Consider the following 13,764-nt stretch of genomic DNA (forward strand, 5'->3'; position numbering starts at 1 on the left):
ATACCTGGGTGTCCTTCCATCAGGGTGTCATGATAATTGGAGATGACTAGTTCTTGTAGTTCCTTGTGTGGTAGAAATAGTCGCCCTTGATAATAAGGTAGGTCATTGATGACTGAGTAGTCCGGGCCTTTCTTCATCCAGTCCTGCAGGGCTGTTGGATCGAAGAGTTGTTGGATCTTTACTTGAATATCCTCTAGTGTCTGCAGAGTGGTTATGCCAAGAATTCTTTGTTCTGAAATTATAGGCACCGGTTCCGGGTTCGCATATGCTTCTCCCATCCCTATTCGGGATAAGGCATCTGCCCTGCCATTTTTACAACCTGGTCGATAAGTGATCACAAAATCGATCTCGGCAAAGAACAATGCCCATCGAAGTTGACGCGACGATTGGGCCTTGGCTGTTTTTAAATACTGCAAGTTCCGGTGATCGGTGATTACCGTAATGGTATGCCTGGCACCAAGAAGATAATGCTGCCAAGCCTTGGAGGTGGATTTGATGGCTAATAATTCTTTATCGCTAACCGCATAGTTTAACTCGGGTGCCGAGAACTTTCTGGACCAAAATGCTACTGGATGAAGTTGACCGGTTTCAGGATCCTTCTGGGACAGGACAGCTCCCATGGCTAAACTGGATGCATCAGTTTCAACTATGTATGGAAGTTCGGGCGTGGATGCTTTAAGACAGGTGCAGACGTGAATTTTGCTTTCAGCTCTTGGAAGGCCTTTTCAGCTTCTTCGGTCCACAAGAAGCGTTTGTTTTTTCGCAAAAGTGCTGTGATAGGGTGTACAACATGTGAGAAATCCAGAATGAATCTGCGGTAGAAATTAGCAAATCCGAGCATGCTTTGTACCCCTTTAACTGAACTAGGTGATGGCCACTTGAGGATTGCGTCCACCTTTCGAGAGTCCATTCGGACTCCTTTTGGAGTTAGGATAAATCCAAGGAATTCAACTTCCGTAGCATGAAAAACGCATTTTTCCAATTTTACATATAACTTGTGCTGGTGTAGTTTCTCATGGACTGCACGAACGTGCTTCAAATGGTCTGATTCTGAAGAGGAGTACACTAGAATATCGTCTATGTATACAACAACACAGACGTCAATGAGTTCACGAAGGACATCGTTCATAAAATACTGCAAGGCTGCTGGTGCATTGCACAACCCGAAGGTCATCACCTGGTATTCGAATAACCCGTACTTAGTGCGAAAAGCAGTCTTCCATTCATCGCCTTTCTTTACACGTACCAGATGATATGCCCCTCAGAGATCTAATTTAGTGTAGATGCAAGCGTCCTTTACTTGGTCTAGTAATTCGGGGATCAGAGGCAATGGGTATCGGTTCTTAACCGTGATCTGATTTAATGCGCGGCACCTTCCTTTTTAGGCACGAAGAACAAAGCTGAAGATGCAGGGGACTTGGATGGACGAATGAAGCCATTAGCAAGGTATTGGTCCAAGTATTGTCGTAGGTGAAGGTTTTCGGATTCCGTAAGGGCGTAGATCCTACTACATGGAGGTTCCCAGTACATGGGAATAGATAATAACTATAGTAAAATAACGGGCAGCATGTTGCAAGTGCATGGGTAAGTGCGGACATCAGCTATCGAGTTCTGGTAGGGGGACTGTAGGGATACAGAACAGTCCCCAAGTGTGGGGGTTGCCAGTGCGGTGTGTGATTCTGGTGGGGGAGGGACCTGGGCCCGGGATCAGAGGGTGTCCAGGTAGCCAGTGCAGTATTGGTTTCAGCCAGGAGGTCAGCAGAGAAAAGGGGGAGAGAAAGCAGAAGCAAAGAGAAAGGCTTTGAGGTGCTTCCGGAACCAGAGATGGTTCTCCTCAAGTTTTAGGGAGGCTGTTCCAGAGGGATGCACCAGCCGAGCAAATGAAATCTACCACCAACTCGTTTTCTTGGAGAAGCGACTGACCCCGAGGGAGTTGAAGGCAGATGAGCGAAGAGCTCGAGAAGGAAGATATTTAGGAAGAGTGAGTTGAAGGTATTGAGGCCTGTATACCCCAGAAGGCCTTGTGGACGATGCAGAGTGTTTTGAACTTTATCTTCACAGCCACTGGGAGCCAGTGTAGAAGTTTCAGTCCTGAAGAGATACGATCCCTGGGCTTGAGGCCAAGGACAAGTCTTGCAGTCTGTTCTGGATGAGTTTTAGAGGGCGGAGAGTAGAAAGCATGAAGAGGCTATTGCAATAGTCCAACCTAGAGAGAACCAGAGGTCTGGAGACAGTGAGCTTCTGGAGGAAGGAGAGGAAAGGCAGAATACCTCTGAGGAGGTGCAGCTGGTAGTGTGACTTCTTGGAGATGTCAGAGATGTGAGGAGAGAAGGAGAGTGTGGAGTTGAAGATGACCCCAAGGTTTTTGGCCTTGTAGGTGGGACCAGGAAGAGGACCAAGAGAGGCCAGCCAGAGAGCAACAGGAAAGGAGGGAGCGGGTGTGCCGATGAGGAGAATCTCAGTCTTACTGGCATTAAGGCACACCACTCCTGGATAGTAGACAGACAGTCAGAGATGAGGGAAGGATAGGAGGAGGCTGAGGGTAGCCTGAAAGTGAGCTTGGTGTCATCCGCATAGCACTGAAAGTTGGGGCAGAGAGCGGCGATGCGGTGGGCAAGTGCATATAATGCGAAAAATCCACTGTGCGTGTGTGAATGTATTAGCCACATGACATATAGACAATGACTGTCTATCATAGGAGTACGAGTTAAGACATGCACCTTCAAAAGGTGATTTGTTTTCATTGGTTCAAGTAAGTTTGAATTCAAAAGTAATGTTCTCAGGAATCAATATATATTCTGTTCTGAACCCACATGTATGCTCTATTTGCTGAATTTGATTTATGGGTGCCGCTATCTATAGACCTGTGCATGTGACTTTCATTAGGCCTGGATTGTTTGTGTGTGTGTGTGTGTGTGTGTGTGTGTGTGTGTGTGTGTGTGTGTGTTTTCTTGCACATTAATGTATTCCTTGCTATGCAGATGGATGCACAGCACTTTCTGTAATGTTTTCAATGTCTTTAGACTACTGGGCTGGAAATGTGCTATTCTCAAGTGACAGATATTTAGCCGGAGACCCTCTTCCCTCACACATTACACATGATTCTGTCTATCCATTTGAAGGCAAGGGAAATCAGAGGATATGCAATTTGCACAGTAATCAATTAATATCATTAATTATTTCACTGTAAATCTTGTGTGCAAACATCCAGTCCATACTGTGGCTCTCCATGGCTGCAACTCCATTAAATGTATGATATCATCCTAGGTGATAGTACTTGGCCTGGCACTATGATTCGCTGTTATCACGCACCAGTTTAAACCACTAACAATATTCACAAATAATACTTAACTTTACAAAGCCAATCCCACTTTAATGTGGCTGCCAAAATGCTTTCAGATTTGGATTTCATTTGTCACTGCAAAGTGGACTGTACCTTAAAGAAATCACATCTCACGTTATACTTAATATATACAATGAAAACAGAACATTGGAATACTAGCACCGGTGCCCCTGTTTTAGAATTGCACCTCCATGCATTTCCAGTCAAGCTACCTTCCCAGATTTCACACTAATCAATTTGGACAATTAGGGGAATTGGTAGGGGCTTCTTTTAATTTACATTTTAAAATGTAGCTCTGGGTTTTGGAGGGGCCAGCAAGATACCAGGTCAGGCAAGCATCTTTTCATAAGCAGACCCTCAATTCATGTGACTTCTTTGGAAGTAAATTCCCCTTTGCAGACTGGTCATCCTTCTATGGGCTGTTCTGCCCTCTGCATGGGTAAATGGACAAATCATCAATCTTGGTAAATCATTGTTACGCTCACCTGGCTCCCACAGGGGCGTCGGTCGGACCCGGAGTGCTGCGGTCTCCACCCACGTGATGCGTAGTGCAGCGATGACTGACTGGATCTGCCCTCCTAATCTTGTCTGCTTAACCCGTAGAAATATTCTGCTGCAAGTGGAGAGATGGATTTAGACACTTGTGGATTCAAGTGATGGCACCCCCACAGTCCTCCCCAACTAAACACCTCCGAAATGCCCTCACAGCGATTTCACCTTATATTCTTGAAAGATGAGCTCTCCATCCTGCGTGGATTTGCAGGGGCGCGTCGAATCCAGTTACTTCACTGGTTTGAAGGCTCGGGAGAGTTCCGGAGAGTATTGACTCTGAGGTTCCTGGTGAGAACCAGTAAGTATTAAGTTCATAGAGTTCAATATGTCCGATGTTCACTCTTGGTCCCCCCTTCCTTTCTTGTCTTGCAGCTGGCTCGTGAAAAGATGCTCTTGTGGCAGCTGGTGGCGCTCAGGTAAGAGTCTGTATTACCCGGCACTGTCCGGTAAATGTTGCACGAAGAAAACGTGTTGTTTTGTCTCTCTTTACAGATGCGGCACGTGAAAATATGGAGAGTCAAAGGATGCCTCCAGTGGTAAATCAGGTAAGTCTATGGTGGTAAGAATTATATTTGTTGGTTCCCTCTGCTCACCTTGTGGTTTTCTTTTGTCTCCTAGGTGCCGAAGTTCGGCGAAGAAATGATGGAGGTAGCGCCGACCCGAAGGATGCTGTGAAGACTGGTGCGGTGCTGCAGCTGGAGGTGCGGCGCGTGCAGAAATTATGTTCTTCACAGGTCCGGAGACAAGATGGATCCAGAATCAGGTGTGGAATAGAAATAAGTTTGTTTTCTAACCTTGTCCCTTTCTTTCCTCTTTGTTTTAGGAGCTCCGGCTTCTAGGCGGTCGTGGCAGAAGACTGGATGCAGGCTGCAGGCACGGTGAGTGTTACGCTGCTGGATGCAGAATAACGCGAAGCGTGTGTTGCTGGTCGGGTGTGGTTTAAATAGCCTAAAAAGTAGTCCCAGGTAAGAAGTCCCTAGAACCACAACCGAGTAAAAAATAGTCCCTGTAGAAAAATAGTCCCTTTCAGGCTTCATGTTGGACTGGAGTCATTTGCAGCATGGTCTGCCTGAGGTAAGTAATGACTATGAGCATGGCGCCTTAGGCAACAGGACTGATTCCTACTATGAGCCTGGCACCTAAGGCGCCAGGACTGAACCCAGATAGCCCCTAGCCGGGGCTGCTGAGGTTTTACTAAATGTCTAGATGCCTGCTCCCGGGGCTGTTGGGCTTGGTCCGGATGCCTGGGGGTAGGCATCATGACAGCACTCCCCCCCAAGGCCCCTCCTAAAGTTGTTCTTCCCCTGGGCCCTGGTTTGTCTGGGAAGTTCCGATGGAATCTTTTCACCAACCGAGGTGCATGGGCGTGGTCACTAGGTTCCCATGACCTTTCTTGTGGTCCGTAGCCCTTCCAATCGATTAAATAAAAAAGTTTTGATTTAACCATCGTGGAGTCCAGGATATTTTTTACCTCAAATTCAGGTTCTCCATCTATCAAGATGGGGTCGGGTGGTTTGGTTAATCTTGTTCCTGGTTGAACTGGTTTTAAAAGTGAAACATGAAAGACAGGATGAATGTGCATATTAGAGGGTAATTCCAATTTGACGGCTACCGGGCTGATAATGGCCTTAATAGTGTAAGGCCCCAAATATCTAGGGTTAAAACTCTGAGTTCCCTTCAGAGGTATGTGTTTTGTAGCCAGCCAAACTTGATCCCCAATCTGGTATTGTGGAGTTTCACTTCTATGTTGATCAGCATTTTCCTTATATTTCTCTTTTGCTTGTTTCAAATGTTCTGTTGCCTCTTTAAAGGCTTGTGTAATAGTAGAATGCAAATGACTAACTGCAGGCATTTCTAAATGCTGAGGCGAATCTAGTTCTGAGGTTCGAGGGTGATGTCCATATATGGTATAAAAGGGGCTTTGTCCGGTTCCTGAATGTACAGAGTTATTGTATGCATACTCGGAAATCCATAAAATATCTTTCTAATTACTTTCGATCTGGTGTAGCATGCAACGTAGGTACTGTTCAAGGGTCTAGTTGGTCCTCTCCGTCTGACCATCGGTCTGGGGATGGTGACTGGTTGATAACCTAACGTCGATTTGCGCCAGTTGACAACATTTCTTCCAAAAATGTGAAATGAATTGTCTACCTCGGTCAGAGACCAATACGGAAGGAAATCCGTGTATTCGAACAATGTTTTCGAGGAACTCCTTGGCCAGAATTGAAGCAGAAGGTAATCCCTTTAGAGGAATAAAGTGGGCCATCTTGGAAAAAAGATCCACAATAACTAGAATGGTGTTAAATCCATTACATGGAGGTAGATCTGTAATAAAGGCTAACGATAAGGTGTGCCATGGTGTAGGTGGAATATCCAAAGGTTGCAAGAGGCCAGCTGGTTTTTTCTTCTGACTTTTGTTTTGGGCGCAAATGCCACCAGACATTACAAATGACTTTACATCTTTTCGCAAGGTGGGCTACCGGAATTGTCTCTTAATTTTAGCTTCAGATTTTACGATACCTGGGTGTCCTTCCATCAGGGTGTCATGATAATTGGAGATGACTAGTTCTTGTAGTTCCTTGTGTGGTAGAAAGATTCGCCCTTGATAATAAGGTAGGTCATTGATGACTGAGTAGTCCGGGCCTTTCTTCATCCAGTCCTGCAGGGCTGTTGGATCGAAGAGTTGTTGGATCTTTACTTGAATATCCTCTAGTGTCTGCAGAGTGGTTATGCCAAGAATTCTTTGTTCTGAAATTATAGGCACCGGTTCCGGGTTCGCATATGCTTCTCCCATCCCTATTCGGGATAAGGCATCTGCCTTGTCATTTTTACAACCTGGTCGATAAGTGATCACAAAATCGATCTTGGCAAAGAACAATTCCCATCGAAGTTGACGCGACGATTGGGCCTTGGCTGTTTTTAAATACTGCAAGTTCCGGTGATCGGTGATTACCGTAATGGTATGCCTGGCACGAAGAAGATAATGCTGCCAAGCCTTGAAGGTGGATTTGATGGCTAATAATTCTTTATCGCTAACCGCATAGTTTAACTCGGGTGCCGAGAACTTTCTGGACCAAAATGCTACTGGATGAAGTTGACCGGTTTCAGGATCCTTCTGGGACAGGACAGCTCCCATGGCTAAACTGGATGCATCAGTTTCAACTATGTATGGAAGTTCGGGCGTGGATGCTTTAAGACAGGTGCAGACGTGAATTTTGCTTTCAGCTCTTGGAAGGCCTTTTCAGCTTCTTCGGTCCACAAGAAGCGTTTGTTTTTTCGCAAAAGTGCTGTGATAGGGTGTACAACATGTGAGAAATCCAGAATGAATCTGCGGTAGAAATTAGCAAATCCGAGCATGCTTTGTACCCCTTTAACTGAACTAGGTGATGGCCACTTGAGGATTGCGTCCACCTTTCGAGAGTCCATTCGGACTCCTTTTGGAGTTAGGATAAATCCAAGGAATTCATCTTCCGTAGCATAAAAAACGCATTTTTCCAATTTTGCATATAACTTGTGCTGGTGTAGTTTCTCACGGACTGCACGAACGTGCTTCAAATGGTCTGATTCTGAAGAGGAGTACACTAGAATATCGTCTATGTATACAACAACACAGACGTCAATGAGCTCACGAAGGACATCGTTCATAAAATACTGCAAGGCTGCTGGTGCATTGCACAACCCGAAGGTCATCACCTGGTATTCGAATAACCCGTACTTAGTGCGAAAAGCAGTCTTCCATTCGTCGCCTTTCTTTACACGTACCAGATGATATGCCCCTCAGAGATCTAATTTAGTGTAGATGCAAGCGTCCTTTACTTGGTCTAGTAATTCGGGGATCAGAGGCAATGGGTATCGGTTCTTAACCGTGATCTGATTTAATGCGCGGCAGTCTATGCACGTTCTGAGGTCACCTTCCTTTTTAGGCACGAAGAACAAAGCTGAAGATGCAGGGGACTTGGATGGACGAATGAAGCCATTAGCAAGGTATTGGTCCAAGTATTGTCGTAGGTGAAGGTTTTCGGGTTCCGTAAGGGCGTAGATCCTACTACATGGAGGTTGTGCACCGGGTATGAGATCGATTTGACAATCGTATGATCTGTGAGGTGGTAGGGTGTTTTCCTGTTCCTTTTGGAAAACATCCTGGAATTCTTGATATTCCTGAGGTAACTGCACGACTGGAGTAGCGACTGTGACCAGGCCTTGGTTCAAGGTTTTTTTTGGATAACAAGTATGTGCACAATCCGGGAAGGTTATTCTCTTCTCTTGCCAATCAATACAAGGATTATGTGTTTCCAACCAAGATATCCCCAGTATTATTTGCAACTGCGGGGCTTTCATTAAATCAAACACAATAGTCTCTCGATGCCCATCCTGACCCAATAGTGTCATCTCTGCGGTGGAAGGAGTTACAGGCCCAGAGGCAATTTCAATTCCATCGACTGTGGTGATGACATCCGAAGTGGTCTTTTTGCAGAGAGATAGATTCATCCTAGAAGCCAACTCGTGCTCCACATAGTTTCCTATGGCCCCGCTATCAATGTATGCCCTCACTGCGTGCATACGTGATGGCTGCCTTGGATCTATAAGGACTATTGGTATGATGAAGTGCAAGGTCTGAGTATCCTTCTTCAAGCCCGGCAAGCGGACCTCTACGCTTGTCGGGCGTGGTCGTTTCCCGAATCAGGCTCTGTTTGAGTTTTATCAGCCACTTCGACTACTTTTTTAGATGTTTTTATAGGGCAATCCCGTAGAAAATGTCCTGGGGCCCCACAGTACAGACACAATTGCATATGCCGTCTTCTTTCTCTTTCTTTTTGAGTTAAGGGTCCCTTGACTCCCCCCGATCTGCATCGGTTCTGATACATCTGTTCCTTTGAGGGTAACATTGGGTTTAACCAATACCCGATTCTCGAACTTAGCTCGATCAGCCTTTCTATTCTGAAGTCGGTGGTCTAACTGGACCACTAAGTCTATATATTCTGCACAATCCTGAGGTGGGTTCACAACTTGGGCCAAAACGTCTTTGAGTTCACCCCGAAGTCCACGATGAAATAATGTAATTCGTTTTACCTCTGGCCATCCGGTTTCCACCACTAACCTATTGAAAGTGGCGATATAGGTTAGTAGATCCTGGTTACCTTGTTGTAATGATAAAAGTTCGTTATCCAGGGCCTGTCCCTGTGAATGTCTGGCAAATAGTCTTTCCATGCTCAATTGAAAACATTGAAAATCCCGAAGAAGAGGGTCATCCTAGTTAACTAATGGAATTGACCAATCCGCTGCGCTGCCACTAAGATATGATAGTACAAAGGTTACTTTGGTTTGGTCGTTCGGAAAAGCTCCAGGTCTGCATAAAAAGTGCAAGCGGCATTGGTTCATAAACACAGCAAACTTTTTTGGGTCCCCAGCAAAACGTTCGGGTGGAGCTAAAGGAATGTTCCCTGGTAGAACCACTTGCACAGGATTGCTCGATGAAACAGGAGTTGGATTCCCGCTGAGTCCAGGTAATGGTGTTTGCCCAGCTTAGTTTTGCAGTAATTGTCTGGCAAGATCATCAGTGCGCTCCTTTGACACAATCAGTTCTCTACTGAGGGCATTAGTCTCTTGGTGCGCAAAGTGCACTTCTGCCCTAAGTTCCCCTAACAATAGGGCTAGTTGGTCGGTTTCTGAGGTTTCCATAACTCCCGGGTGGGGATTTGTAGATAGGCTTCGCGTTCTGTTACGCTCAGCTGGCTCCCACAGGGGCGTCGGTCGGACCCGGACAACTGCAGTCTCCACCCACGTGTTGCGTAGTGCAGCGATGACTGACTGGATCTGCCCTCCTAATCTGGTCTGCTTAACCCGTAGAAATATTCTCCTGCAAGTGGAGAGATGGATTTAGCCACTTGTGGATTCAAGTGATGGCACCCCCACAGTCCTCCCCAACTAATCACCTCCGAAATGCCCTCACAGCAATCTCACCTTATATTCTTGAAAGATGACCTCTCCATCCTTTGTGGATTTGCAGGGGCGCGTCGATTCCAGTTACTTCACTGATTTGAAGGCTCGGGAGAGTTCCGGAGAGTATTGACTCTGAGGTTCCTGGTGAGGACCAGTAAGTATTAAGTTCATAGAGTTCAATAGGTCCGATATTCACTCTTGTTCCCCCCTTCCTTTCTTGTCTTGCAGCTGGCTCTTGAAAAGATGCTCTTGTGGCAGCTGGTGGCACTCAGGTAGGAGTCTGTATTACCCGGCGCTGTCCGGTAAATGTTGCACGAGGAAAACGTGTTGTTTTGTCTTTCTTTACAGATGCGGCACATGAAAATATGGAGAGTCACAAAAGGATGCCTCCGGTGGTAAATCTGGTAAGTCTATGGTAGTAGGAATTATATTTGTTGGTTCCCTCGGCTCACCTTGTGGTTTTCTTTTGTCTCCTGGGTGCCGAAGTTCGGCAAAGAAATGATGGAGGCAGCGCCGACCCAAAGGATGCTGTGAAGACTGGTGAGTATGGCGCGGTGCTGCAGCTGGAGGTGCGGCACGTGCAGAAATGATGTTCTTTACAGGTCCGGAGACAAGATGGATCCAGAATCAGGTGTGGAATAGAAATAAGTTTGTTTTCTAACCTTGTCCCTATCTTTCCTCTTTGTTTTAGGAGCTCCGGATTCGAGGCGGGCGTGGCAGAAGACTGGATGCAGGCTGCAGGCACGGTGAGTGTTACGCTGCTGGATGCAGAATTACGCGAAGGGTGTGTTGCTGGTCGGGTGTGGTTTAAATAGCCTCAAAAGTAGTCCGAGGTAAGAAGTCCCTAGAACCACACCCGAGTAAAAAATAGTCCCTGTAGAAAAATAGTCCCTTTCAGGCTTCATGTTGGATTGGAGTCATTTGCAGCATGGTCTGCCTGAGGTAAGTAATGACTATGAGCCTGGCGCCTTAGGCGCCAGGACTGATTCCTACTATGAGCCTGGCACCTAAGGCGCCAGGACTGAACCCAGATAGCCCCTAGCCGGGGCTGCTGAGGTTTTACTAAATGTCTAGATGCCTGCTCCCAGGGCTGATGGGCTTGGTCCGGATGCCTGGGGGTAGACGACATGACAATCATTCACATTGTTCTCTAATCTCCAGTTCGTTCCCATTTTTAGTCTTGATCATCCAAATCCATATCCCTTCATTCTCCCTCTGTCCTATATGTATGTAACAGCACAAAGAAGCAAACTAGGGATCCTCCTACAAACTGGGTGCTTATACTATTTTGTTCATGGGGATTGAACCCCTATAATTACCAGAGCATTTATGCTAACCAGACATTAACTCCAATTGACTCACTAAACATTTACCTATGGTGATACTCTTCCTGAGTCACCATTTAACAATTAACTTCACTAATTTTGATCTGACCATTTGAACACACGCCTTGATAATGACCGGATTGGTCGAAACACATGTTGGCTGTTTATGACCAATAAATCCTGCACAGAAGCACATGACCCAGCTCTACAGTTTGGACTTTTTTGAATACTTTTTGGAACTGTGCATTGGGTTTACCTTCACCCCATAGTTTTTTGCTATATGTTTGTAATTATACTCCTCTCTAATCCCAGCCCTGGGTTTTCACGGGGGTGGTTTAAGCAACCTGGCTTACAAAGGTGGGAGTGCTACTTGCTCTTTCTGAAGAGCTGCTAATTTCATGTTTATACTCTAATTTCTGAGTCATCTGGGCTACCTTTATAAAACTGCTATTTTTAGAATTTACTATTCGGGTTGAACATTTTAAGATGTTGGATGATTGAATTCTGATAAGAAATTGTCATGTTTCTACACATTTTGACAGTTTTCCAGCAATAAAAAAAGATCCTCCTCCAATTTATTTGACATAATCTGATAGGTATTTGTTTTATCTACAACATATCAAAATTAAGATCAATCGGATGCTGCATGGCTATGCACCGTGTAATATCATTTTTTGGACATTTAAGCGGAGATTTTGTTCATGTAAATGCATTTGTTTCTTAAACCATCCAAATTTAAATTTGGCGTGGGAATGACTAACACGATATTAGCTCATTATGAGAATCCAACAGCTCAAATGCTAGTGAACTGGGACTTCACAGGCCCAAGCCAACTTACATGTGCCACCCGACTGGGGTGCCTATTGTCCTCTATCATCTTTGCCCTTGTAGTAGAACCACTGGCAGCCCTCCTGCAGGCCAAGCACTACATTTCAGGCATAAGATTTGCGAAAACAGAACACAAAATAAATATCTTTGCTGATTACATTATTATCGTTAATCTAACCAACCCCCATATATCTTTACAACACCTATTAGAGGAACTGCAACTATTGTAGAGTATCTGTGTTCAAGATTAATGAATCAAAATCGAACATACTAAATATCAATATCCTACCTGCACATGAAAACACTGGAATTCACACGTTTCTCTTTAGCTGGGACAAGAGGGGAATAAGGTACATAGGAGTTATATTCATTTTATTTTATTGTTTAAAGCATGGACCTAGCTTGAGAGTAGCAGATCGCTGTGCAGAGTATGGGTATAGGGCATTTGGTCTGGCATCTTGTAACAGTAGCGTAGTACTGTGAGGTCTGTGCGTCGGTATGTGCATCGATTAGAATAAGTCCTTGGTCAGGTGTTATTAAAAGAGCCTTGTTTTGAGAGATGTGCACAATTGGTAGAATTGTGGGGGCATTCCAAGCTGACAGGGGGACAGAGTTCCAGAGGTTGGTTGCATGACAAGAGAAAGATTGTTTGAGGGTCCTCTATTTGCAGGCAAGTTGTGATTCAAGCCAGTTGGTTGATTTGCTGCACAAGGAGCATGTGCCACCAGATATGTGGAGCTTAGCCGTCACGTACCCCGGTGTGCTACTTGTGACTGCTTTGTAGATGACACATGAAGACTTGAACAGTATTCTAGCTGGGAGTGGAAGCCAATGTAGTTCACGTAGGATGGAGTTAATTCAGTCTAATTTCGGTGCTTCCATAGTAAGACCTGCTGCAGCATGGTGGACTGCATTTAGGGAAGCTAAGTGAGCAGATGGAAGACCTGTCAGGAGAGCATTTCCCCCATTGATGTGCAAGACCTCAAGGGCCTACACTATGGTCCGGAAGTCCTGCTGTGGGATGAAGGGTTTGATTCTTCGAAGGGTAGATATTCTGAACTGTGCTATGTGGGCCTTCTTGGCTATGTGTCTGGAAGGTCAGATTGCTGTCAATGTTGAAGCCTAAGGATGTTGCTGAGTCTGAGAGTTGTGGATCAAATCCTTCTATGTGCATATCATTGAGACATTGGGCCTCATTCCGAGATTGGAGGTAGCCATGGCGCTACTAGCGCCATGGCTACCCCCTTACCGCATACCGGGTCCGGGTTCCCTAAATGGGGAATTGCCAGGCCATTCCAACCTTGGAGGACCCGGTATTTCCCCATCCAGGCAACCCATCCCCATTCCCATTCGAGCCCCCATAGGGCTCAATGGGAATGGGGACCATGCTAACAACGGGCCCGTTGTTAGCATGCTGGTCCTTTAGCGGCATCACTAAGGGCACCTGGTAAAACCAGCCGGCCTTAGCGGGACCAGCTAAAGGACCTCGTAATGCGGTGCCGTTAACCCCTTACCGCCCAACTCCGAATGAGGCCCATTGTTGGGCAAGTTGTTTTTTAGTGGGCGGACTGATGAGAATGAATTCATTCTTGGATGGGTTTAGTTTGAGGTAGGCAGTCAACATCCAGGACTGGAGGATGGCTAGGTAATCACAGAGACAAATTATGTCCTGCGTGCTATTTACTCACATGTACAACTGAGTATCATCTGGCTATTGGTGGATGGCTATATTGTAATCTTTGAGGAGAGTGCCCAGAGGCTCCATGTAAAAGTTAA

This window comes from Ambystoma mexicanum, chromosome 5q, assembly GCF_040938575.1.
Source record: "Ambystoma mexicanum isolate Mex_15411 chromosome 5q, UKY_AmexF1_1, whole genome shotgun sequence".
NCBI classification, from domain to species: Eukaryota; Metazoa; Chordata; class Amphibia; order Caudata; family Ambystomatidae; genus Ambystoma; species Ambystoma mexicanum.